Source organism: Antechinus flavipes, chromosome 2, assembly GCF_016432865.1.
Source record: "Antechinus flavipes isolate AdamAnt ecotype Samford, QLD, Australia chromosome 2, AdamAnt_v2, whole genome shotgun sequence".
In the NCBI taxonomy this organism is placed as follows: Eukaryota; Metazoa; Chordata; class Mammalia; order Dasyuromorphia; family Dasyuridae; genus Antechinus; species Antechinus flavipes.
The window spans coordinates 285,895,236-285,922,533 of NC_067399.1; the positions used below are offsets into that span (position 1 = coordinate 285,895,236).

Sequence of the window (27,298 nt, forward strand, 5' to 3'; positions counted from 1 at the left end):
TTATAAACAACTGGCATGTTTAATTAAACAACTACTTTATTCCCAACTGAACAAGAGGGTATGATTATATTAATTTAATAGCAAGACATGTGACCAGGTTTTAAAGAAAACATTTTCAACTCAACAAGAAGGTATGATTATATTAATTTAAAAGCAAGACATGTGATCAGAATTTAAACAAAATATTTTAAGTCTCTATCTTCACAAATATAAAAATAAATTTTTATAAGTTTAAAATTAATATGATATACAGAATATTACTTCACATTAAAATATCTTCTCCAAATTACTAATTGACAAGCAAAGCAACATTAAAAAGTCATTAGGAGTTTACTATAATGTTGGAAATTTATTTCAGATAAACAATTGTAATCTTGTCAAACCATCCATTTTGCATATTTCATTGACTGCTTTTCATAGCTACAGGTTAACAGACTTGAAATGCTTTATTAGTCCTATTTTCTGAAATAAGACAATATTCTGAGACAAATTCAGCAGATAAAATATTGAACAAAGTAGAATTACTATGTTATTCTTGCATGGTAGAATTACTGTTAAAATTAAATGAAAACAAAGTTCTGTTATCCTTTAAAACTCATTAGTCAATTAAGAAATAAAAAACAAATTTTATTTTGCAAAGTTTCATATATGAAGACATCATTTTGCTATTTACCACAAAGAATCTGCATTTTATCTCAACTCACTTTTAATAACTTGTAAGAACAATGTATATTTTAAAATGAGTTTCTGACCTAGGCAGAACAGGGAGTTATTTTAAGAAACCTGAATTGTTATGATCCCAATTACCTGTGTTTATATTTGTTTATTTAGGTAAACAGATGAAATACTTCTGATCCAGATGTGACAATTTCAGTGCTGTCATTTACCTTGCAAGGATCATAGGATTTTTGCTTTTATCACATTCCCCTGAGTACTTTCATGTTTTCATTATAAACCAGTAGTTGAGAAAACATGTCAGATGTGAAGCACAAAATCCACCATGCAGCAAACATGGGAAAATGCAACAACTGTTTTGGAAGCAAATGTCTTAATGTCAACCTACACAAAATCTTCAATGACTTGCCAATGAATCTTAATTAGTATGTAAGTTGTACTATCACCTGATTTCAAATGCTTAGGGAAAAGTTTTCTGTTTTGACTAGTATATTACCAATGGTTAAAAACAAGTTATTTCGGCATTGACACAAAATCTTATTCCAAAATGTAGATATACTGTCTACTTTATGTGGGGGGAAAATTTAAGAAGAAAAATATGGGATTTACATACCTATTAAAATGAATGAACAGCAGAAACAAAAATGGTCATTCAAGAATATCACAAGCACTTAGAACTTTGAATAACTAACCCACTATTTTAAATTCATATATAAATGAAATCACATTTTAGTAATACTGATATACTAATTAATAACCTATATGACTAAATAAATAAAAACTTAGAAATTCTTATAGAGGTTTATTTTTAGAGGAGTAGCTGTAAAATGGATATTTTAGAATTGTTACTTAATAATCAACTTCACTGAAATTGCATTTCAAAAAGGCTATTTTTTTTTAATCAGCAAGTATAATAATTCTATTATTTAATTCTTGAGAGTAAATAAAAAAAATACAATTGCATCAAAAAGAATCAACATATATAAATATTTAGCAAGTTCTCATGGCAAACATGGCACTGACCAAAATGTTATAAATAAAGGTGATGACAGAAAAAGACAATGACAATAGCTATATGAAGATACATAAATATTTACACAGCAACAAAATAATACCGTTTCCATCTATCATCATTAAGACATTTCATTATATTTTAGATAATAATTACCTGTTCATTGCAATTTAAAAAAGTATATAAGAAAAGTGATTTCCTATGCACTTTTTTCTTTATATGCAATTTTATATTGTGCTATAGAATAATTATTTGCAAAAATATTTGCAATCAATGACACCCCTCCCCCCCCCCAAAAAAAATCAAATGTTATAAAGGCCATGTGGGATTCAAATGAAGAGATAAGGGAAGACTATCCTAACTTACCTCTTTGTGATGGTGGGAAGTTCACAGACATTATACATTGCATATTTTTCAGACTCTCTCAATATTTTGCTCAGTTGTGCCGATTTTTCCCTTCTTCAAAAATATACTATTTATCATATGGAATAACCCTCAGGGAGGAAGAGATGAAGGAATACATGGAATAGCATGGAGATGTAACAGAAAATATCAGCTAAACTTGTTTTTTTAAAGAAAAGACAATATTTACAATCATTTATCTTTAATCTTTCTTTTGTGCCTTACTTGTTTCCTTATTAAGTAGAAAACTTGATTTGTCTAATCATAGAAAACAAAATTATTCAAATATGCATTATTTTGAACTTTTTAATATCTTCTAATTTTCAGGAAGACCATCATATAAACAAAAGGTGCAGCCATATACTGAACAAAGAAGTAGTTTGAAAACATGAGATTTTTCAAAGATTATTAATTAGTTTTATAACAGCTAAAATGAGAACGTATTTGAATATATTATTCCCAGAATGCCAGCATTTAATTTCATCTGTGCATTAAAATGGTCACTTAAAACGCATTTTAATGAGTATCATATACCAAATAGAATTCTTTCAACATAAATTTATTTTAAATGCAATATTTTTATTTTAATAAAAGATACAAAAACCAACGATGCTAATTTTACATAAGTGATTTAATTATGAGATATTATTAAAATGTTAGCATCTATCTAAATAGTGCAGAAACAGTTCAGACTTATCTTAGAAGAGAGTAGATAATGATATGGATCATATTTTTTCCTTTCCTGTGTCAAATTGTTGACACAGAAACTAAATTTGAGGAGAAATGAAGTAGGATTTTTAAGGCAAATCAACACAACTCCATCTTTTGGCTTACAGAAAGAAACAATCAAGGAAGTGTCATAAAAAAGAATGTGTGTGTGTGTGTGTGTGTGTGTATGCATGTTCTTTCCTAGATATGATTCCCTGAAGAGAATTCTATGCCAAATATCTGTATATCTCCAATTTGCAAATGTTCTCTCTCCTATACATATGTATTTTGTGGTTTCATGTGATTTTCTCCTGATGGTTTTATATTTATATGGTTTAGAAAATATGTTCCTCAAAACTGCAATAGCACCTATGTAATATATAAGAAAACTGAGGCTCATGTAGGTTTAATGAGTTGTCCCTTTATTACTATAAGTCTAATTGAAGAAAACATAAAAACAACTATGTTTTAAATGTTATTTGACTCAATCCACAGCTCTATAAGAATTAGAGGGATTCATGGTTCATTTAACCCAGTCAACTATTCTCTTAAATTTTATTTTTTAAAAACTCTTTTTGAAAAAAACAAAATGTTAAGTTTTTATTTTTTGTTTTGTTTTGTTTTTTAAAGGGGAATTGAAGAGAAGTGAAATATAGGTTAGGCAATTTAGTCCTAATGAATAGAAAACAATATAATGGCTGAATACAGAATTCCTGCTGTTATGGAAGGCAAGCAGTACTCCCCATTTACATCCAGTATCCCAGTTATTAAAGTGAAATACCAGAATGATTTCAAGAAACTGAATTCTATAACAGACTCTATTATTGACTATTGTAATATTTTACCTGATCATTCTATTTACATGTTGTTGCCCCAATATTACTTCCTAGAAATGGCTGCTGACAAATAAAATTATGTTTATTATTCTTTCCTCATATGAGAGGGAAGGAGGGAAGCAAATGTGGAGAAGATTAAGTTCTACTCTAATGCCTGACTTGAAATTGGGTGATTCTGAATTTTAAAGATTATACAATTAGAGTACATATTCTAGCAAGCTGGAAAGGTGTTAACTTTGGACTCAGATAGAGTTGGACTATGTATCTGTTATCCAGATTAGTTCAATTCAGAAAGGGTTCATTTTCAGAAAATAGACTACTAAGTGATTCTCTTTTCTGATCTTTTCTGACATGCATAAGTAAAGAATTGTATACTCATGTACGATAGAGCCATGACCTATATCATTGAAGGGAGTAACCATACAAGTGAAATCAAAATTTCTTTGAATTAAATATGAAATGGGAATAGGATAGCCACATTTCTGAGTAATATATCTTACCCTATCCTTCAACAGAGAGTGATGGTCTTAATACTCCCAAAGGCCAATCTCTGTATAAAATTATTAGACATGATGCTTAGTATTAACACATAGTTCATCAAAACACATGGGCCCCAAGATATAACTATAGTAAGATCATTAAGGAAGAGGCTACCACCAAATAAACTATTTAAGCTCACTTCAAGATCAATATGGGCTCTCTCAAGATTTTTCATCATTCATATACTATTCTAAAGACAGAATAGGGTCTGGGACAAGAGCCCAAAAGTAATTTCTTTCTTCTAGACAAAATCAAGAAGACCAACTGCATGCAGCATGGGAGTTACCAAATGCAATAATGAGTGTAAAGTAAAGCTATAGAGGAAAGATTCCATAACTATAATAACTTTGAAAGATGTTCCAAAACCCAAGTTCAGAGAGACAGAAACAAGCACCTTTTGCTTTTTTTTTTTTTTAATTATCTCCTTATCTTTGAAAACAGTAAGGAAAGTACAATGAATTTATGACATACAACAAATTCAAACAATGATAGTAGTGGACCACACAGTTTAATGAAGAGAATCATGACTCTGAAAAATGATCAAGGCAGAAAATTATTCAGAGAAAAACATTCAGGCCACCTAGTAAAATAATGTTGAATAGGTTTTCTTAGGTGCATGTGCAACAGGAATGGAGGAAGTTGTTTTTTATTCCCTGATTGAACTTTCTGTCTCCATCCAAGTAATTTCTTCTGTGTTGAAATTCCTATCTGTTGATACCTTTGACTCATGAAAAGAACCAATGTGAAGAAGACGTATCCTTTGATGGAAGTGAATGATCATACCATCAACCATTACAGTTCTGACCAATGGAGAATCTCTGAGAATAACAAAGAAAAAAAAAAAAAGAATGTGCAAATCAATACAAAGGAGATTTACTAAAACATCATTAAAATGGAAATAATTTGTTAAAATTAGGCAAAAAGAAAAACTAGAATAAAAGGATGCATAATATGTAGTCATATTGTCAATAAATGATATTAATTAAAATAATAACTTTTGTTTTATTGTCATAACTATAATTACATGAAATAAGAATAAATAATGTAAATGAAAAGATCACTACAATAAGAACTGAATTAGTGACTATTGGAAAGCAATACTATCTCAAAATCTGCAGTATTTTAAAGAAGTAAACATATATGAAATTATTTCTAAATTGTCCTATGAAAATACTTAAAGTCATAAAAACCAATATGTTAGAAATAGTAAGAATTAAAGGGAAGGAGAAAAGCAAATGTTATGGGGGAAATTTCTTAAAGCTGAAAAAATAATTCTCTTCCACTTGGGTTTCTTAATGAATCATCTGGGTCACTTAAAATGGATAGGCCATAGAAAACCCAAGTGGTTAGTTCTGTCATATCTTGGTTTAGTTGCCTCTTCCCTACTGTCACAGCAAAAGAGCAGCTCAGATCAAGAAAGAAAACAAAAGAGTGGATAAGATTAAAATAATGAAGCAAAAATAAAACTGAACACAGTGCAAAGGTAAATTTTGTATGATCAAAGATTGGCCCATGATTTATATTTCAGGAAAAGGAACTGATGTGATTTTGGAGCTCCTTTCTGTTGATAACTTTGGCTAATAAGAGGAATTTTTGATCATGAAGATTCAGACATGACTGAAAAATGACTGCACAACAATTCTTAAAATTTTTTTAAAGAAGTTCTGCATCAGAGGGAAAAACATGGTTTCTATCATGTTTGTAGTTTTTATTAATTTGTAGGGAGAAAAAAATTTAAGTTTGAACAAATTTAAAATTTGGAAGACTTTTCATTTTTAATAGTTAGAAACTCAGGGAAATAAGGTACATAGTCATTATCCACTGACCTTAAAGAAGATGTAAAAATATGATACCTACTTTTCATTGCTGCAATAGCGCACTGGTTTGTCTTTTCAGGAGCAATGGTATGAATTAAAGCAAAAAATTAAAAGCTTTTCCATGTCTTGCCTTTGGTGCTTCCAATCAAGGAACTCTTGTGGACTCCCCATCCAGTGTGCCAGGTAGCACCTGTATTTCCTGCAAAACATCTGTGAAGCACACAGTATCAGCCAACTGTTAGTCAAGGATCATTTCCCTTCAAAGTGATTGATGATCCACTGCTAAAACAGCTTATAAAAATAACTTCTCTTTAGAAAAGGTGCTACACAGTTTTCAAATATATCTCACCATTCCTGCTGGCTTAATGCATGTTTGAAAGTTAATTTCTCATTAATATTTAAAGAAATACTTTCAGAACAAGTTTCAATAATCCATTACATTTCAGAGATAAAATATTATTGGCATTATTTTCATTTCCATTGCTAGGGATGATAACGTCCAGGACTGGCTTTTAAAACTGTTAATGAGCCCTGGCAATGTGAAAAAGAGATGGATTAGGTAGATGTAATGAGATATGATTAAAGGGTGCAGGCACTGAAGGGTGTTGGAGAAATTCTTTTCAGAAAGAGTATAATTAGTGTCTGATAAAAGTACTTAGTAGATAAGATTTTTGAAGAAGAGAGGTTAAGATAAACACATACCATATGACAAACCTGCTTAATTTTTCGCCTTTCGTTCTCTTACATTCTCAATAATATGTTGAAGTTTTATACATAAATAACGTTTGTCGAATACTTGATGAAATTCCACCAGACAATTAGAGTGTTTTAATTGCCAAACACAGAGAGCAGAAAATGTGTTGAAACATCTTATTCCATCTTCAGTGTACATTTCTTTGTTGATTTATGTAATACAGCTAATAATATGCAACCTACCCTGATTTTAAACAAACAAATGAACTTTACAAAGCAAGCCTTCCATAAGTTGCTTAGCAACTCTGAAGGCACAATTTATTACATTAAGAAATAGTGCTTAGATGATAAGGAGTTCTCTAGAAAATGCCTAATGGAAACAGACCTATCAAATGAAAAGAATTATCAGTAGTATTACTCTCATATGAAATTTCACTTTTTATGAGGTTTTAAAAGCCAAAAAGAGTTACTACCACTTTCAATTATATATTGATCCTACTGAGCCAATGATTTATTATTCCAGACCTCTTGGAGGATGAATGAATGAATTTGCCATTGTAGACTCCAGTTCTCTTAACTTTAACTTTAACATGTTCCATTCACGGTTTCAGATTATACAGTTATTATCATTGAGCTTAGGCTATTCTTAAACCCTTAGTCACATAACCATCTGACAGGTAAATTCAATATATAAAATCGGAAAACTTTAAATGTGAACAGTAGCCACATAGCCACATTTTCTCACAAAAAACCACACATATTTATATATACCTCGATTCAAAATTTTATAGCTGTCTTTTAAAAAATAATTATAGTGATTTTTAAACATATTCTCTCCCTTAGTATCTCACCATTGAACCTTTTCTTGTAATGAAAAAAAATTCAAAATCAGCTAAAGCAATAATTTCATTAACATCATAGGCAATGTTTCATCCAGCCACCAAAAATCATTATTTTGATTAATCAAAGTTTGACTTCCCTTTACCATTGTTTTACTTTACATTATTGTAATCATTGTGGATATTGTTCTTTTGATTCTTCTTACTTTTCTCTGGATCAGTTCATATCATTCTTCCTTTAGTTCACTGAATTATACTCAATTTCTTATGGCATAATTGCATTCCATTACTGTAATATACAATTATTTGTTCAAATATTCTTCAATTACAATAACCAATGGAGTTTATATAGGATGCCCTTAGGCATAGATGATAATGGTGAAAATTGTGATTGGTTCTTAAACTACTTGAAAAGTTATTACTACATTATCTATGTATAATTTTCCTCTAACCCATTTTGCCCAAATCCTTGTGTTTTGTTAACAATAAAAATGTTCATGTTCTCGTTATCTAAAAATTCTATTTTCTGAATTCCTAGCACTCTAAATCAGTGTTTCTTCATCTGTTCCATGGAACCTAAGAATTCTATATGTTATCTCTAAATATTCATGGGGGTTGAGGTGGGCAGTTGTGGAAGGAAGAAATTTTTAAGTTGTGTTTGGTCATCAGCTTTCTGGTTTGATACAGCTGGCAAGCACAGAATACAGTGCCAGGCAGAAAACAAAATAAGACATGATTCTACAATCCCAAAAGATTTGGAAAATAGTACAGTTAGAAATAAAATAACTTAACATGAGGATTTTTTTTTTCATTTCACTACTTGGCATCCTAGAGATAAAGATAAAAGTAAAGATTAAATTAAGAAAACTTCAATATAATCAAAAATTTTACTTGTCCCTCTCTTTTTTTATTTAGAGAATTAACTCCTGTACCATATAAAGATCAGAACTACCTTGGATCATCTCTGTTCAAGTATAAGATAGCATGGTACATTGGAAGAATGTTGGTTTTGCATCCAGAGAGTCCATATTTTAATGATGTATCTGTTACTACCTGTGTGGCTTTGGAAAAGTTAAACTTTCTAGTTCTCAGTTTCTTCATCTCTGAAATTAGGGTGTTAAATTAGATTTTTTCAAAAGTCTCTTCTATTTCTAAACTTCATGGTCATAATACTAACAGAAAAATGTTGTCATTTCAAAAATAATGCTATGGTATTGTTTATAATAATTTGCAGTCACTCATACTACTTTTCACCTTTCTCTTTTTGATATATATATCCATAATTCTCATGGAAAACAGGCAACCATTAACATGCCACACCAGAGTTCTACTGAACAGTCTTCCACAATCTTAGGGAAATTTTCTATGGAACTACCCACAGAAAACTTCCCAAAGATGCCTACAATAAGAAAATGTTTCCCTGAAATACATATTTTCATTTAACAAAATGATTTGCTCAGCCAAAGCACCTTTCCCCCTATGCTTCTGGTGGCATATTTCTCACCAATAAGACATCATATGAAATTTAATATGTCCAAAAATTGAGGGAAATATCTATCCAAAACACCTTCATCATTTCCCAGTATTATAAATACTACTAATATATCCCAATTCCCTAGGCTAAATTTTTTGGAATCTTTTTTTTCCCATTTTTCTCTTATTATGTCTCTCATCTCCAGTCCAAAATTTAACATCCCATTATTTCTCTGAAATATCTTTAAATTTTACCCTTTCTTTTTGCATTTCTGTAGTCATAGTATTCTCTATGATGAAGTAAATCAAGGAAATTCTTATAAACCCTATTTGGACAGCTTTGCAATTCTTACACAATAGTTGTTCACAAAAGTAACAGACAAGGGAAAATGAGGTATCAGTGTCAAATGATGAGGGAAAAAATGTACTAAGGTTCATAGTCATACAACCAATCCATAAGTCCGCTATTCATCCCCATAACCACAGTCACCATTATTCTTTTGATACTTCCTATCCTATTTCTAAAACACATGTTTCAGTCTACCTTTTTGTAATATCTTTTCCCATTTAAAGATGTCATTTATTTTTATTTTATGTTTAAGTTCATCCATATAAAAATATATGGGGAAAAGAAAAAAAAAGTATGATTTAACTCAGAATTCTATACTTCCTAGGGATGGCTCAAACAGCAGCTAATTCTCTAATACAGAGTCTCACTGTCTCATCTTTAGACCATATAATCTTCTATTTTCCAGTCAGAGATTCCAGTCAGGATCCAGTCTCTGTTCCAATTCATCTCCTTTGCCATTATTAGAGCCACCATCAAAACTTTTAGAATCGTTATAAATATTATCATGTAACAGAAAGATTGAGGAATTTGAGTTTAAAGAGAAGGGCTCAGGGTTCTTCTATTTAGTAGGGCTTATGACACTGAAAAAATTCTTTAACCTTTCATATTAAAGTTTCTTTATCTGCAAAATGAAGGGGTTAAATAATCTCTAAGGTCCCTTTGGGTTCTAAATCTATGGTTCTAATTCAACATTCTACTTAATAAGTTATTCTCTAGCTGATATTCAAGGTTCTCATGACCCAAAGTTACCAATAACCATTCTCACAATTCCTCACGTCCTGCCCATATGTCTCTTCCTTCAAAACCCACAACAAAAACATAAGCCCACGATAATTAAGTTCATCCTCTTCCTTGATCAATTATATACTTGAAATTACCTCAGAACTATTATATTCACTCGATATTTTAATTTTTAGTCACTTTCCCATCCATTTCCAAAAAGTATTTGTCTTTTATATATGCCTGCTAGATCACAGCTAGCTTTAAGAAGATAAGAGGCTGTGTAAATTTGTTTTCTCTCCCTAATACTACCTATTACTACTATGAAGAAGAAAAAGAATAACAACAATAATAATATACTTTCCATTTCAACATCTTTTATGAAATTCAAACTGTTTTTACACTTGTTGGTCAATTAATCAATCTAGTACCTCATTTTGTCTTCATACAACAATCCTAGGAGGCATATAGACTGCTTTATTATTGTCACTTTACTATGAGAAAAAGAAAAGACCAAGTTTAATTTACTACAGTTAACATGTGCTATACTTACTCAGTATGCTGTAATGCTGACTCACTAAATCTAGCACATATACATATTCACATATATGTGTGTATATGTAAATATGTATATGTATATGCATTTGTCAGAAATTTCCTAGCTGTTAGAAAGTTCCAATGAAAATATAAATGTTTAATTATAATGAATGAGTTGTGTAGATGAATTTAGAATAAGGAAGGTGAAAAAAAGAGAGAGGAAAGTGAGAACTGGTCAGCTCTTTCTTGGACTAATTGGCCTCTGGATAAGGACATTTCAGAACAAATATACCAAACTAGCGGTATAATAAATCAGGGTATTTAAATAGAACGAAGCATAAAAAGGCATCCCAGGGACTACAACTTGATGATAACTTCCCAGGTTCCAATCTATGAACATTTTACTAAAAGATATAATGGAAGATTTGGGCATTTGGAATTAGGGTATGTGGGTTGGAATTTCAGTTGTTCTACTGTGTGATCTTCAACTAGGTTTCATTTTCCTTATCAGTAGAAAAAAAAGAGGGAGTTGGTCTAAGATGGTCTCTAAGGTTTCTAAATTCTCAATCCTATGATTAAATCATCAAAATGTCAAATGTCTTCATTTTTCCCCCTCTGAATTCCCTAGAACAAGAAAATAATTAAAGTATCAACTGAAAAAATCCTCTCATAAACAAAAAAGTACAGATTTGCCTCTGGCTAATACCTATCTCTAGTACCTTGCACCAAAAGACTATGTGATGTTGGTCTGTAGTGACTTCTGCAATGGCCCAGCTGATTGATTACAAGGAGGCCATTTTTGTTGAAGTCGTTCTTTCAAATTGTATCCTGAACCTCAGAAAATGAACAGTTCCAAAATAGTATTCTTCCACTCCTCCTCCCCTTTGATGGACAAATAGCAAGATTGGAGGCCCAGGACATTTTTGTTTGTTTGTAAAAACACCATATTAAAACATTCTCTAGCTAGTGATCTCTCCATTCAAAGTACTCATTCATAGGAAGGCACAGCCAAGATGGAATAGGCAACATAAAGACAAAAATAACAACCAATACACCTATAGCATTTTTAAGATTTATGAAGTGCTATAAAAAGTATTTATACCTTATCTCATTTGACCCTTATAGCTATCCTGAGATAGGTACCAGTGCTATTATTATTTCCATTTTTTAAAATGAGGAAATTCATGTTTAGAGAATTCAGGGTTTTCCATGATTATACAAATGGCAAGCTCCAAATTTAAAATTCTGGGGCTTACATTCTTTACCCCATAACACACTGGCATTTTTATACATAAAGATATCCATTAAATAAGAAGTTTAATTCTTCAGGAAAAGAAGCACCAAGGATGCTGAGAAATTGGGTAATGAAGTCCAAATTCTCCCAGGTTTGAGAGCTGCTCAAGCAAACTACTTTTTACAAAATTTATAAAAACACATTCCTTTAGTGGATATATGAAAGGAGGGGCTGCCAGCCCAAGATAAAAAGATTGCCTACAGACTTTGGAGTGACCCTAATGAACTGATCAGTTGATAGATCAACTCCTAGCTTTAACTTTTGGGTTTCCTTTCCCTCCACTTTAGCCTTCCAGATCTGTCTCAGGCTTTTTGCCTGGAGAGAAAATCAAGGCCAGCCATTCCCTGATGGGACCTAGAAGGTATATTCTTATGTTGATTAGTTTTATTTTACCTGTATCTCTCCACTGGCCCCAACCCTTCCTCAAACATACTTACAGAGTGCCCGGATACATACACACACTGACACATACCGTTGACATAAAGCCGAGAGGGGATCGTAAGAAGATGTAGTGCAAGCTGGACATCAAAAAGTTTGAGAACTAAGGAGGTCTAAAATGTATCCTTTCTTGTTATTGCTTATTTGAAGGTTTTTGCTTTTGTTATGTTTTGGGTGTTTTTTTGTTTTTGTTTTTGTTTTTTTTGGGTGGGGATCAGCTATGCGAATAGGGAGCCACTCTTTAATAGCAGCCTGTTTCTTGTTAGACGTGTTTCTGTGGGTACAGCTCTTTATGCCAGGACTACCCTAGTATCCTTCTTATTCCCTAGGAGATCATTAAAGACATTTGTCCTGACAGTCCGGAGCGCCAAGCCTTTGGACTTGAATTAAAAATTCTTGTTTGGATCTGGTTCTTTCAGAGACACCCAGGGTTCAGCATGCATGTTATCAGTCACAGAGAATCCAGAATATATGGGAGCCGGGAGGGCCGGGGAGGGTGGGGAGGAGCATGGGGCTGAAGGGTGGTTGCAGCGGGAATCCTGCATTCAGAAGGCGACTGGAGAAGGGAAAGTGTCCACAATTTTCACTTCTGTGAAAAGGAGATACAAATCTTAGGTGGGGCAGGACTAGTAAGTTTAAAGAAAAGTCTGATTCTGTGTCTCTATCTTTCTCTGTCTCTCTTCCTCCAGTAACTCGCCCCCACCCACACACACACATTCACACTTCTGGCCTACTCTTTCCTTCCTTTCCCTCTCCTTCCCAAATTCCTGAAGTAAACTGATTAAGAATCCCAGCATCAAAGCCATCTTCCCCTTTAGGTTATATTGGGGGGAGGGGGAGGGGAAGGAGTTGGGGGAGAGAAGGGGAGGGGAAGAGGAGGGAAGGAGGAGGAATGTTAAGAGGAAAAAGGTTTAATTTAAGGGGTGAAAGAAACAGAATTTCTTGCTGATTTTAAAATAAAATTTTAAAACATCCCTCTTGCTCAGATTTGCTCCGAAAGGCGTGGGAGGAAAAGTGTTTGGGTTTGGCGCTGACAGTAAATAGATCTTGACAACATATTTTGTATGATCATTTTAATCTCCCTTCTCCTCCACCAGATCGTTGATCGTTGCTGGGGCTGGGGAGGGATGGAGATTGGGCTGTGGCACCAAGAAGAAATGAGCCTCTATGTATCAAGGAAAGGAATTCGTGAGTTTATTCCCGTTCTCCCCACCCTCTCCCAGCACAGCACTCACAGATACAGATTCCCCTATAAGGAACTAATGATGGAATAAAGACTCCAGTGCAATTTTCTAGGGTTTAATCTAGGATAGCTTCACCCACGCAAATCCTAGTCCTCCCCCCTAAACACCCACATTCACAAAATAAACACCAAAGCAACCTGAAAACATTAAGAATCAAATCTGAATTTAGACTAGATTTAGGGAACCAGGTTGGGGGTGAGGGTAGGAAAAGAAACAAATAAATAAAACTCAGTTGTGTTCATGTACATGTTTCCTGTGTGGAACAAAAAAGTGCCACCATCAGCAAAAGAAGTCTCTTCCTCCAAAATAGCAGTAGAAGAGGAGAGATTAGAATATGCATAAATTCCTTCATTTTCATTCGTAGGAAGCTCGATTTCCGGCAGATTTGTTTTGAAACTAATCCTTTAGTCCCAACCCCTGAGCATAATTTTATCTAACCCTCTCTCCCCATGACCATGCATAGCACATAGTAAGCACTCAATAGAAGTTTGTTAAATTTGAATCGAATTTCCCATGACTCAACAAAGATTATGGCTTTTTTTTCTTTCCTATTTTCAGAGCTCTGCTCTGCACAAACCTCCAGGAGGAAGACTCCAGTAGAAATATCATTCAACCTCACCAGGACTCCTCTTCCCGCCTTCTAACTCCTCCCTCTCCCCTCCCCCCCCTCCCGTTCACATTTTGTTTGTAAACCTGAATTAATTCTTGGAGCTGTGGTTTAAGGTTATGTTTAATTGTATGGGAACTACAACAGTAAGATTCCCATTTGCTTTTGAAATAGACATTTCATAAGTAAACTTAGGTAGTAATACTCTAGGGTACAAGTTAATCATAGGCTCTTACAGATATACAAGAAATGCCACTCTCTCACTCCCCCATCTCCTCCTCTCCTCCTCTGTCACTCTTTTGGTTATACTTTCCTCAAACTCTCCTATTCTAAAACAAATTGGGTGGGTGGGTGGGTGGAGGAACACTAATCCCTTTTAAAGGAGGCTTAGTTGTTGAACATAGTAAATACAATTCTAACTTTACGTGGCGTTTTCCCGTCTCCTCTTTGGGGTATTTGTCTTCTAAGACTCTTCACATTACCACTAGCATCATAAGATAGGATTAGTGCAACTTTTTTTTCGTCTTTGCCATATTTGCATGGAGAAACCGTCAGTGTTACTTTGAAAAGTTCTCTAAGTTTTTTTCTTGAGAAACGGGAACATAAAAATCCACTGTGCTCTTTCTATTTATAATTATATTTCATTTTTTATTGTAACTTGGAGATGAATTTGAAGGGATGAATTTATCAAATCTCAATATATTGGGGGCTTGGAAAAAGACCCTAAACATACGATAAGATCTACAATTAAAAAAAAAATGTGGCTCCTCACTCCCATTATTCATAGAAAAGAGACGGAAGAAGGTTTCAAGCAATTTTGAAAAGTATGTCAATTTGGGTTTTTAATTCTTTTTCTTAATTTCTACTTAGATTACAAGTATATGCAAACTTTTTTTTGAAAATTTAAGGGAATTTATATAGGTTTTAAGCATTTTTCTTTCTTTTTACTTATATTATGACCATATTATAAACCTACATGTATTCTGATGCTGCATAAAGTTATGTATAAATATAAAAGTGTCTATAGCCTCATGCGAATCTTTTGGCCACATTGACATACATATGTATATGTATGTGTATGAGTATATTTTCCTTGGCAAAATATTTCATGTTATACTTCATTATCCCTGCCTCTCGGGAAGTCTACTGAATTGAAAATGAGAAAGGAATGAAACTTTTACAAATATTCAGGTATTTAGAGGTTTAGAATATGTGACTGTTGTCTTATTTATGCTTTGTCATCATAATTACATTTTTCTAGTTAGATATTTAAGAAATATTACTTTCCTGTTTAACTCTGGAGTTTTCTGCTTGAGTTCTACGCTGTTTGGAAATAGGATTTAAAGTAACAAGTATGTGCATATGAGAAAAGACCAATAAGCAGAAATGTTTTTCTCCCGCAACCTTTTAAAAATCTCTGCTTAATTTAGACAAATGGGAAAAGGCCAGAGAATTATGGGGAAATGATTTTTCCATTCAAAAGAAGAAAATCAGAAGGGGGGGAGGTCACTGTATGATGACAAGGAGCTAAAGATTTTTCCACCAAAAAAAAAAAAAAAAAAAAAGAAAGAAAGAAAGAAAGAAAGAAAAAACTACTAGCAGATATCTGTGCAAGAGAAACTTGGGGGGAGGAGGAGAAGGGAATTTGAATAGCTGAATGATACAATTGGAGCCTGAGCTGCGATTTTCTGGAGCTGCTGAACAGTAGCGATAGGGAGAGAGATAAGATTCTTACTGTACAAACTCCTTGTATTTACTACAATAGGTTGCAGAGTTCTCTCCTTGCTTGCCTTTGATGAAAGAACACAATTTTTATACAAAAACAATAATAATCGTTACACATTCATCAGTCGGTGGGGTACCAAAATGCTAGGAGTCTGTAGTGACTACAGAGGAGAGGTTTTTTTGTTTGTTTGTTTGTTTGTTTACTTGGTGGGTACCACTTTTTATCAGTCGATTTGTTGTTGTCAATAATAACAACAATACTAATAAAAATAAGAGGAGTTAGAAACCATTATTTAGAGCCAATGTTTTCAGAAAGCAAAAATTATTTGTAATCAAGTTTTATATTAAACAAACCACCTGTCTAGATTTCCTTTTGGAACTTGCATGAAGCAAGACATTTATTCACTCACAGTGAGCCCGTGTCCACCAGAAATATGTAAGGGGAAAAGATAGTTGTTTTCACTGTTTTCACTTCACCTCCTTTCTCTTTCGCTATCTCACTCCTGTCTTTTCCACACTGAGAGGTTGCCCCATAGCAACTGAACAGCAAAGGAATTTTTTTTTCCTCCTCTTTTTCTTCTCTTTCTCCTCTTTCTTTTCCTCCTCCCCCTCCTCTTCCTCTCTCCCTTCTTTTTTCATCCTCCTCTTCTTCTTCTTCTGTTCTGTCGTGTTCTTTTTTCCTCCACACACTCCCCCAACAACAGGTTTTCTCCCACAAAAGGAAGGCAATTATCAAACAACCTGTTTTAACCCCGGACATCTGCCTGGAAGACGTTAGGTCTAATTCCCATTCTCTATCCTCCACCTTTTTTTTTTCCCCCTGGAAGGGGGGAGGGCTTGTGGAAGAGAAGCCCTTTGAATCCCTTCAGTTCCAAAAACAAGCAAATTCATTGCGGACTAGTCTAGGGAACTGGTTGCTTTTCTATCACTTAGAACAATACGCCCTGTAGGTTTGACAGTTGACAAAAAGCATCTCTCCTTTCTCCCGGGGAGATAGACTCCTCTTTATTATGTAGACTACCACCAACTATTTTCTCCCAGAACATGCGCCTTACCACCCACCCCCAGAAAACTATCCCCTCCTTTCTTTTAATACCTCCTTTCTAGTCCATCTTCCCTTAGAATCCCAAACTCTTGGGTCCTCTTGTCCCAACCCTCTCTGCCTTGACCAATGACGGAAAAGAGGTAAGGAAGGACTCCTGTTCATTTATCCAACCGGTCCTCCGCTCGCGTGCGTGCGCGCGCGCGCGTTCTTCTCCCCACCCCCTCTTCTCCACTCACCTACTTTGGCTGCAAGGAACCCCTGGATCTTTCACTTCCTTCTAGGACACCCAATCCCACACAAATTGTAGCCATAATAATTCTCCACGTATTCAATACCACCAGTATCTCCATCTACCTTAGCACCAGCACCTCCCACCTGGAGATCTCTCCTACCCACTTCCTTAACTTCTCTTCTGTTCGTAGTTCAAATCTGTTAACATCCCATCAATTAATTTGGGCAAAAGGAAGCCGGGGAGCAGGGGGAGAGGGAGAGGGAAGGAGGTTAAGTGTGTGTGTGTGTGTGTGTGTGTGTGTGTGTGTGTGTGTGTGTGTATGCATGTTTAAATGAACAAGAGAAAAAGCTAAGCTTTGATTTTTATGTGGGGGGTGGGGAGGAGAGAGGTAGTCTGAGATTTGCAATATTCAGACAAAAGAAACTTCTCAAAACGGGGATGTCTTTTCATTCTTGTACCATATACTGCAGTTTATGTACAGCGTCCTATATTTCTGGAAGTTCTAAATTACAACGTGTCGGGGACATACTGAAGACCTTCGGCCTAAGCTCCTGGAAAGTGGGGAGAGGAATCAGATGAAAAATGGCAGACTGCCTCAAAAGAGATTTAAGAGGGGAAAGAGATTTTAAGGGAATCCTACCTCCCCGAGAAACTCTTTTGGAAGATTTTATATTATTATTGGTGATGGTGTTGTTATTGCTACTTCTATTTTATTATTGTTGGTATTGCAGCTATAGCTATTATCGCCATCAACAAAAGTTTGAGAAGATTAGTAAGTCGGTTTAATTAGTTTATTGGTAATTTAAAGGCAAACCCAGTAATTACACTAAAAACTAAAAATGATCAGTGATGATTCATACAAGCATCGGGAGTCTGAGCACCAGTGAGGGAAAAACATTAAATTTTGGATTCAAAATGTGGCAGCTGTGTAATAAACAGGACTTAGGAGCAAAGAGGAAGAAATCATAATTGAAATGTTCTTAGTGAGTCAATCACAAGGCCAAACATTCAGCTAAGATAATTCATTCTATGATTTATTTTCTGGGGGTTGGGTGGGGATGGGGGGGGTTGCTGTTTGTTTCTGTTGTCAGAGAACAAAGATGCCATGTATGTTCTTCACATTTTTATGTGTATTCCATCCACGGATGAACATTCAAACATTTGAGATCACTTCCAGGCAAATTTAACTCCCCTATCTCTCTTCCTCTAAAATGTTGCATACCTCATTGCATAGGATATATCAGTGGAGACAGGTCTACAATTTCAACCCTTTCTACCGACAGATTTCTGTGGAATATAAATTCAATAATGCAGTTCTTTCAGCAACAAGCGTTCTGCTCACTTTCAAATATAATTAATGTTTTGATAGTGAATTTATTTAAGTACATATACACATAAAAACAGATGCACCCTCTTAGCATTGATGTTTGTGCATCTAAAAGGAAAGGGGATGAAGATTTTCAACGATTTTAACAACTTTACAACTAAATTAGGGCAAAAGAGTCAAATCTATTTAAGTCCTAACAATGTAGCTTGCAGTATGCAGAAGGATATTTTAAGTCAGTAAGAAAGGAATATTGTTTTTTCTTATTGCATACATTGCATACAGGAGTTACATTTAATAAAAACTTATGCCTCTTTCTATCTCCATTTGGCTACATTTACATCAGTTTATACCCTAAATCAAGAAAAGTAGATTCCAGATTCTAGAGCATCTCTCCTGAATCCCTTCTGGGGTTGAAGGTTTGAATATTAATATTTGAAAATTTGTTTCTTCTGAGACTAGGAAGATGTCTACAGGTGTTTTTTTTTTTTGTTTTTTTTTTTTTTTTTGTAGGTATATAGGCAGGAAAGGTCAATGGGAAAGAAAAAAAGACAGAAAGAAAAAGACACAAAGAAAAAGAATGAAGAAAAGAAAGGAGGAAATGAAGGAGGAATGTAGGAGGGCAGAAAAGGAGGAAGAAGGAAAAAAAGGAGGAAAGGGAGAGAGGCTAGAATGATGGAAGAAAAAAAAGAAAGGAGGGAGACAGGGAAGGAGAGAAAGAGGTAGAGAGGGAAGAAGGAAGGAAAGAAGGAAATCATGGTATAGCCTAGTAGAGTGTAATAGTGATTTTATTCCATAACATGGACTATCAGATACCTAACATTTCTTTTCTCTTACCCAACTAGATAGAAAACAGGAACTGGAGTCTCCAAGATAGGAGCAATGATTTGTAAAGTTTTTTTCCACCCTACTTCAGAAAAGTGAAATCTGTGTTATTTATTTTAGGGAGAGAAAACATACTTTGCACTCAGAACTTCTGATTCTATTTTGCTGATGATATTAACAAGAGAATAACTTATTTACTAGGGTCCTCACCAAACTGTTACTATATACACATAAACTTTTGAGTGGTTTATATATGGGCTCTATGTATTCCTGCACATCATTTTGCATATTTCTATTTCAAAGTGTTAAATGAAGATATGTAAATGGACTTTAAAATATAATTTTTGCTCATTTCTTCTTCCTGTTTTAGAGTTTGGGGTGGGCGATTGAGACAGAGTTCTAGAGTCCCTATTTCTTATTTCAAGCAAATTGTGTCACTGGATGAAAAGAAAAGAAAAAAGAGCAAAACAATTTCTCCAATGTATCTGAAAATAAATTGGGTAGTGATTTTTTTTTAAAGAACTGAAGAATTAAACCATGTTTTCTTAGAGAAATCAAGATTTTTTTTTCTCCTCAGATTTTTTTCTTCATCAGTTTCTTAACATTATTTTCCTTGATAGTATAGAGGCTAAAATGATTTCTTACAAACCACCTAGATTAATGAATGTTCAATGTCACACCAATCCTACATTTCAATCTTTTCTCTCCGTAGCTGAATATTTTAATGGGAAGAGCTTAGCTAGGAAATAATTTCTAAATTGCAAAACACTGTAAAGATTCATGCATTCGATCTAGGAGACATTACCAACCTTTTATCACATGCAGTTAAATCAAGACTGATTTCCGGTGATTTATGAACAAATACATAAGGGTAAAATACTTTTGAAAATATCAAGATATATTTAAAAAAAAAATTGTTCCTACAAGAGTCTTTACTTTTTTTCCCCTCAAGGGAATATATGGGGGGAGGGGGAAAGAGAGGGGGAGGAACCTAACACTAGTACCTTCCTAGTTAGAAAATACCGGTTTCAGTCGAGCCATGGCTAACATTAAAGAAGATCACATTCACGCTCAGAAAATATTGTTATTTTTCTTTAATGGGAAAAATTGGACTCCAGGGTGTCAGATCTGTGGTTTCCCAAACGGTGATAAAAATTGTACTGACACCACTTTGCACTTTAACAATCGGATTTTGTCAGGGTACAAGTTGTTTGTTTAACCCGACAGCTCGGTACACCCCGTCGCACGCTTTGCACACTCATTAAAACGATTATTTACGATCTGTCGAGTGTTTTCGGGTTCATTCACAGGAAAGACTTGGAGGGAAAGTGAATCAACCTCAGACGGTCCACTACCACAGAACATAAGACATAAGGCAGAGGGTGAAGGGTGTGTGTGTGTGTGTGTGTGTGTGTGTAAGGAAGAGAGAGAGGTTAAAGAAGACTTCTCTAGCTGCTCATTCGATGCTCTGGAATCTCAACATCTACAGGTTGCAAAGAAACGCTTGGCCCACGCAAGACTTCCGATTTGAACTTTCTCCGGACCTCGAAATCGCTCCGGACTTATAAATAAACCTTGTCCGTTAGCACATTCTCTCAACCTTATTAACAGCTTGACTTTGTGCTCTCCGGCTCTCCTCCCTTTCACCAACAACCACTGGGAGGCTTAAGCAAAGCTTCTTAGCTCCTAGGTGTTGGTGGAAAGAGACTTAAAGTCACTTTCTTCTCCCCTTGATTCTTTCATTCCTAAGAATTCAGTGCAGGGAGGACTACTCTAATAAAAATTACTTGCATAGAAGAGGAGAGGCTATGAATATGTTACCTTATTTAGCAAATTTCTTCCAAAATATTAGAAAGGGAAGAATCTATCCCGGGGAGTGAAATATTCTGATATATTAAAAAAGAAAAACCACTAATAAATTAAAAGGCTGCTATTTAATTTTCAAGTCATCTTACAAAAACAAAACAACACAAACACATCTCTTTTTGCCTGCTTCACAGGGTTGTTGTGAAGACCAAATGAGATTATGCGTGTGAAAGTGCTCTGTAAGCTGTAAAGGGCTTTACACGGATATGGTGTTACCATTACTCTCTAACACTCATAGATAGAAGCATTTGATAGTCCAACTGGGTTTTTAAAAATAGAGCAACAGGAAATTTATATTTACACTTTTAAAATTAGTTATATATTCTTCCTTTTTAAGCATCATATATGTACCCATTCACTTCAACTAAGACATTGAAACTTCTTGCTTGAAATAAGTAGTGCAGGAATATCTTTATGAATTGTATAAAGGCATTTCGATGTCTTCCCCCCCCCCCTATATTCCTGTCATTTTGGATCCTTTCCACTTCCAATACTAATACATTTCAGAGACTCCTGTATTGTTAGGAAAGGAAATGGGAAAAATGCATAGCTTATCCTACAAATCTATGCCCCTCCAACAAGAACATAGCTATTCGTAAAATTATATCACTTTTTAATTCCTAGAGAAGATCACAAATAAACTGGTTAAAATGCATTTAGAAGATATTTGTGATATGAGCTCCTAATTAGAAAGTCTATTAATTGATCTTTTAGATCTCCAGTTTAATTATAGTGACAAACGCATTGTATTGTCATTAATTTGCTCTCAGGTTTAGGCAAAATGCATCTGTCAAAGATGTTTCCTAGTGTATATTTTCCGCAAAATTCCACCTGGTATAATCATCAAGATAAAAATACCAAAATATGTAAGTAAATACTCAAAGCGCTGCATAAATAAAGACACAAATCAATGAAGAGATAGACAACACTATTGATGAGGAAATGATCGATACTAGCACTCCAGTCTACAATCAAAGCTGTCTCTACATAATTTTAAGATATTTTCAACTCCACTAAATATTATTCCCTTAAAAATACCCTTGATGTCACTTCTAGTTGATTATAAAGTATTCATTCTCCAGCATTTCCAAAGAGTAAAATTGGGTATTCTACTTTTTTCCTCAAGAAAGGCTTGCCAAGCTACATTACTAATGATAAAAATAATAAAATTATCAAATAATAAAATTAGCACCTTTTTCTTTGCCTAGAAAATTTTCAGCCTTCACTGAAGCCCATAATTATTCATTCAGTGTGCTTTACGTAGAAAAAAATAAAACACATAATTGACCTTCTAAAAATAGTGCTCAGTATTTTATACGATTTGCAACTACTGTAGTATCATCAGATTTAAAGCTTCTTTGGGGCTTTTGTTCACACAAATGAGAGAAATATAATTTCCTCCTTACTAAAGAACGTTTTGCTTCTAGACATGTAACGAATAGACAATCTACATTTAGAAAAGGTCTCTCTCCCCCCCACTCCAAAGCATTTTAAATATACTGCAAATCATTCCTTTTCTGGACGCAACATAAGTGTCAGGCTCGAGGAAGTAAAATTCAAGTTGAATTTACAGGCCTTTTTTTTTTTTTTTTTTTTTTTTTGAATTGAACATTAGATGTTTCTGTGCAAAATTCTTTCCGGTTCTTCAACATAAATAACGTGTGTGTATGCACAAGAGAGAAAAGGCATGAATCTTGTTTAACTCAGATCACTGCAAAATAACATTTTGTATCAATTTGAGCGACTCCAAATGAAGATGTTGGTTCATAACAATACTATTTTACACCATTATCCCTTAGGAACCCAGACCTAAAGTTACTAAAAGTATAGTTGCTATTTAAATAAACAGAATTTTTCTGAATGCCTCACCTATATATTTATTGGGATAATCCCACTCATATTGGGGAACCGAAGAGTCAAGCTCCCATGGTTCCTCTATTTTCCAAACAGTGAAGGATTTGAGGAGGAGGGAGGAGCGAGGCCCAAAGGAGAATATGATTAGTCATTGTCTGCCGTTAATGTAACAGCTAATTTAACTTCCAATGCAAACTATCACATCATTAAAGTTCACCCCAGAGTGAGTGAAATCAAACAACCCCAAGAAATCTCTCCCTAATGTTACTAAGCTTCCCAGTATCCAGATCGGTCAAAAGGATGGAAAATATGCTCCGCCCAGACACTAGATCCCAGAAAGGTACGCGGGCATCGGAAAAGTACTCTCAATTTCAAAGATGTAAGAAATAGAATTAAAGGCATTGGAAGCATCAACCGCACAGACCCAAGGAAATTTACTTCTTATAAACACTGCAAGTTCATGCCAGGTAAAACTGAAAATCAAACCTAAGCCAAAATCAAAATTTTATTTGGTCCTGTAACTGAGCTTCGGAGCAATCAGATATAGCAAAAAACCAGTTCTCACCGCATACTTTCTACACGTCGTGACTTTTCCTCCAACCTGGAAGGATCACTGAGTAAGGCCACAGGCAAGACAAAAAGGATATCACTGACCCGCATTCAGCAAAAGGCAGCGGAAAGGATTTAAAAATAAAAGTAGTAACAAACCAAAACAAAGAACTCCTCTTTCCCCCAAAAAACTGCACCCTTCGAAATATTATCAGTGCTTTATTGTTGTTTTTAATAATAATCATTGTTATGCTTCTCTTCTAAAAACCCGTCCATTGCTACCATCCCTAGTTTCTGATTTCTCCCGCATTATAATCTGGGGACTTGTCTACAAAACGAGTTTTTGAAATTTACTAAGGGTGCTCTAGTTTCCTTTCCCTAGCTCATATGGGTTATTGATTGATGCCGAATCTGTGAAAGCAAATCTTAAAAACTGAGAGGGTGGGGGACGAACAGGAGACGCAACGAGTGGAGTGCTTTTTGCTTATCTCAGTATTTTCTGATGCGGAGCTTCTTAATGCAACCCCACCCCCCCAACTCCAGCACCCCCCCGAATCCAATCCACACCCATCCCCCATCCCCGTCACGAACGAAATCTACACCCCAGGGCAACCCCGGGAAACTTCTCTTTTCCATAAGGTCCCAGGCTGGAACTGCTAGAGGTTAGCTTAGAAAAGGGAAATGGGGTGGAAATCGAAAAGGCAGAAAAGGTGGGGAGTGGGGAGGAGAGAAGTAGATGTCTATCACAGAGAAAACAGTTTTATCAACTGGCAGATAAGTGCAGAGATCTGAAATAGGCACCGTGTAAACAATGAAGATAGATTTAAAAAAAAAAAAAAAAAAAAACCAACCTACACAGCTCTCTATAGTCATTTTTTTTTTTTTTTTTTTTTTTGCCACCTGAAAATCGAGCCTGTGCGAATGACCAAACCACAGAACTTGGCTTCTCCTGGGCAAGAGCGCCCTCACCTTGCTGCTCCCAGCGCAGCGGTCCTGTGCAATCCTGCCCCCTGATAATTTAGATTCGAGGAAGAGCGCAGTCTAACACCAGACTCGGAAGCTAAAGAAACAGTCTCAGTTTACTCGACCAATCTTTTCCACTCTCTTACGCAAAGGAGATACGGCGGGGTCCTTAATCGAGATGACCCCAACCTGCCTCTCTCTAAATCTATCTGTGATTTTATTCAATACCTGGATCTGAAGCAAAAATCAAATTTTGGTCTAAGTTTCCAATACATTAATCGCTCCCCCAACTCTCTTCTTTTTATACCTTTTTCGGCTCTATTTCTTTACATCCCAGTCTCTCTCTTTAACTCCAAGGCCTCGAGTATGCGCAGCTGCTTCCTAAGAATGTATTAAGAATCAATTATTTGCTTGAGATTCCCAAAGCCGAGACCAGGAATATTCCCAACAGGGACAAAGTCAAACTCAAATCTCCTGGTGCTCATTTTCCTAGTACTTCGAAGGCAAAGAATAAATGTTTCTACGTAGAGACTATCCGCAAACCATATCCTTCCCCGCCTCCCCTCCAAGACACACACATAATGTATACAATAGCCAATAAAATCTATCTCGGCTTCAAATGAAAAGTTCACTTTTCTGATGTAGCAGATGAAGAAGCGGCGGGATTGGGAAGGTTAGAAATAGTTGTGGGTCAGCTGCTGCTAATTAGTGTATATAAGTGGATAAGAGGGTGGAATAGAAAACTTGTACGCATTTTATTGTTGTTGTTGTTGTTTTTTAATGGTGTGTTGAGGAGTGGGGTAATTCTTGGGGCTAACAGCAATTACTCCAGGGTAATGGAAGGATAATTGGAGACCTGAGATCCGAGACAACTAAATTTTTCACACTAAGCACACTTCTTTACATAGATAAAGTAATGATTCAAGCACCATTTGATCAAAAGTCACCTACTTCGGTCTCGATTTCCCCTCCTTATTAGGTTAGAAATATATTCTTTTAAAAACGCGCAATGATTTTTTTCACAAAGGAGAAGAAAATAAAGGGGATGGTGGATTGCAGGTATCTTTCTGCTCGTTGCTGCTATCCTGAATTTGTCCTGGTATTCAACAGATCCACCCCAGGTCACAAAATATTAGCTTATAACGCAAATATCATACTCAAATTTTAAAGTAGCCCTCCCCTTCTAAAAAAGCCCTTCCACTTACCAATTCTGGTGGATGGGGGACACAATCTGCGCCAGGAACTTTTACGCCAGTGATTTACGGTCCATATTTCTCAGCGTCTTGGAAAGATAAATAGAAATGGGAAGGGTGGGAAAATAACAGACGCGCCCGCGCGCGTACACACACACACACACACACACACACACACACACACACTCAATTCGAGTTACACTCCCTTCTTTCCCGGGAGCCCACAAAGTTCACCCACTATATCAAAAGCTAGAAATGATCGTCAATGTAGTGAAAAGTAGATTTTATGGAAGAATAAGAAAGGGCTACATTAATATACCAGGGATTGAAGGCTACGAGGACTGTGGAACAAGGAGTGGGGCTCTGGAAAAAGGGAAATCATTTATCATACGCGAAAATAATAGAAAGCTAGGGCGGTGAAGACATTCACACCTTGCTATATAGAGAATTATGAGAGAAGGGGAATAAAAGTGTTGTGTGTGAGTGCGACGTGGCTGTCTTATTTTCTTTCCACGTCAAAAATAGGGTACGAAAAAGAGATGGTTTTCTTTTATATTTCACCTACCCTGCTGCCAGGTGAGATGCTGGGTTCGTTTTCTTGTTGAACGGTCCAGTCTGTCTGGAAGTAAGGTGGAGTACAGTTGAGCGCAGGTTATTCAGCTGGGTAGGAATGCACAGGAACCCCGCCCTCCAGGCACAGTTATACAACCCCAACAGTCTCCGCCAGCGCTGGAACCTCTAATGATCTTCACCTTCACCCTTTGCTCTTCCAGTTCATCATCAACCGTTCTTGAGTCCCAAGAACCTAGTACTTAGACCATGCAGCTTCCATGCAATAGTTTTCTTCTGAAGCATTTCGATTTATACATTTTTCTCTAATTATGCTGGGGAAAACACCATTTTTGCATAGTTCTATACATATATATGCATGTATATATGTTCACACACACATATATATGCATATATATCTCTAGAATTTTATTTATTAAAGATTAGACAACCAGCTCAGGGAAGTAATATCAATCAGCAAAAAATAATTTTAAAATGTAGAATTAACAACAAAGAATTGCCCAAAACAATCATTTTTATCTTCCTCTTGGTTTTCTATAAGATGCTCATAACTGTAAAAAAAAAAACAATTCTCCATAAAGCAATTGAATGCAGTGAAGAATAAAGGCTTTTATATTCATTTTTATATCATTCCCATCATGATACATGAAAGATTATTTGGGAGAATCCACCTCAGAGTCTCTAAACTATTTTTAAATGTAAAAATTGGGCTTGATTAAACTAATATTTAGTTAACAATTGTGCTATTTTAACCTATCAATCTTAAGTTAAGACCAATTAAATATTTTAACTCAAAAATACAATTTTGCATTTTATATTTCCATATTAAAATTTATGAAACTAGTATCTGAATGAATTTATTGAGTCCATATTTTGAATGCATCTCATTTCTTTTAAAATTCTAAATAAATACAAAACAGGATTAAAACTAAGAAACATTTTAATTTTTTTCTCTAACACATTAATTT

At 35.0% G+C, this 27,298-nt stretch overlaps 1 long non-coding RNA gene across 1 annotated transcript; it reads right to left on the minus strand.

Annotated features, from left to right (window-relative positions):
• LOC127549365 (uncharacterized) lies at positions 1-27,261 on the minus strand. Its single transcript, XR_007950565.1, has 4 exons — positions 26,326-27,261; positions 25,773-25,849; positions 6,031-6,200; positions 1-4,991 (listed from the first exon to the last, which is right to left on the minus strand). It is a non-coding gene; the product is annotated as an uncharacterized LOC127549365 (long non-coding RNA).
• Positions 27,262-27,298: the final 37 nt, after the last annotated feature.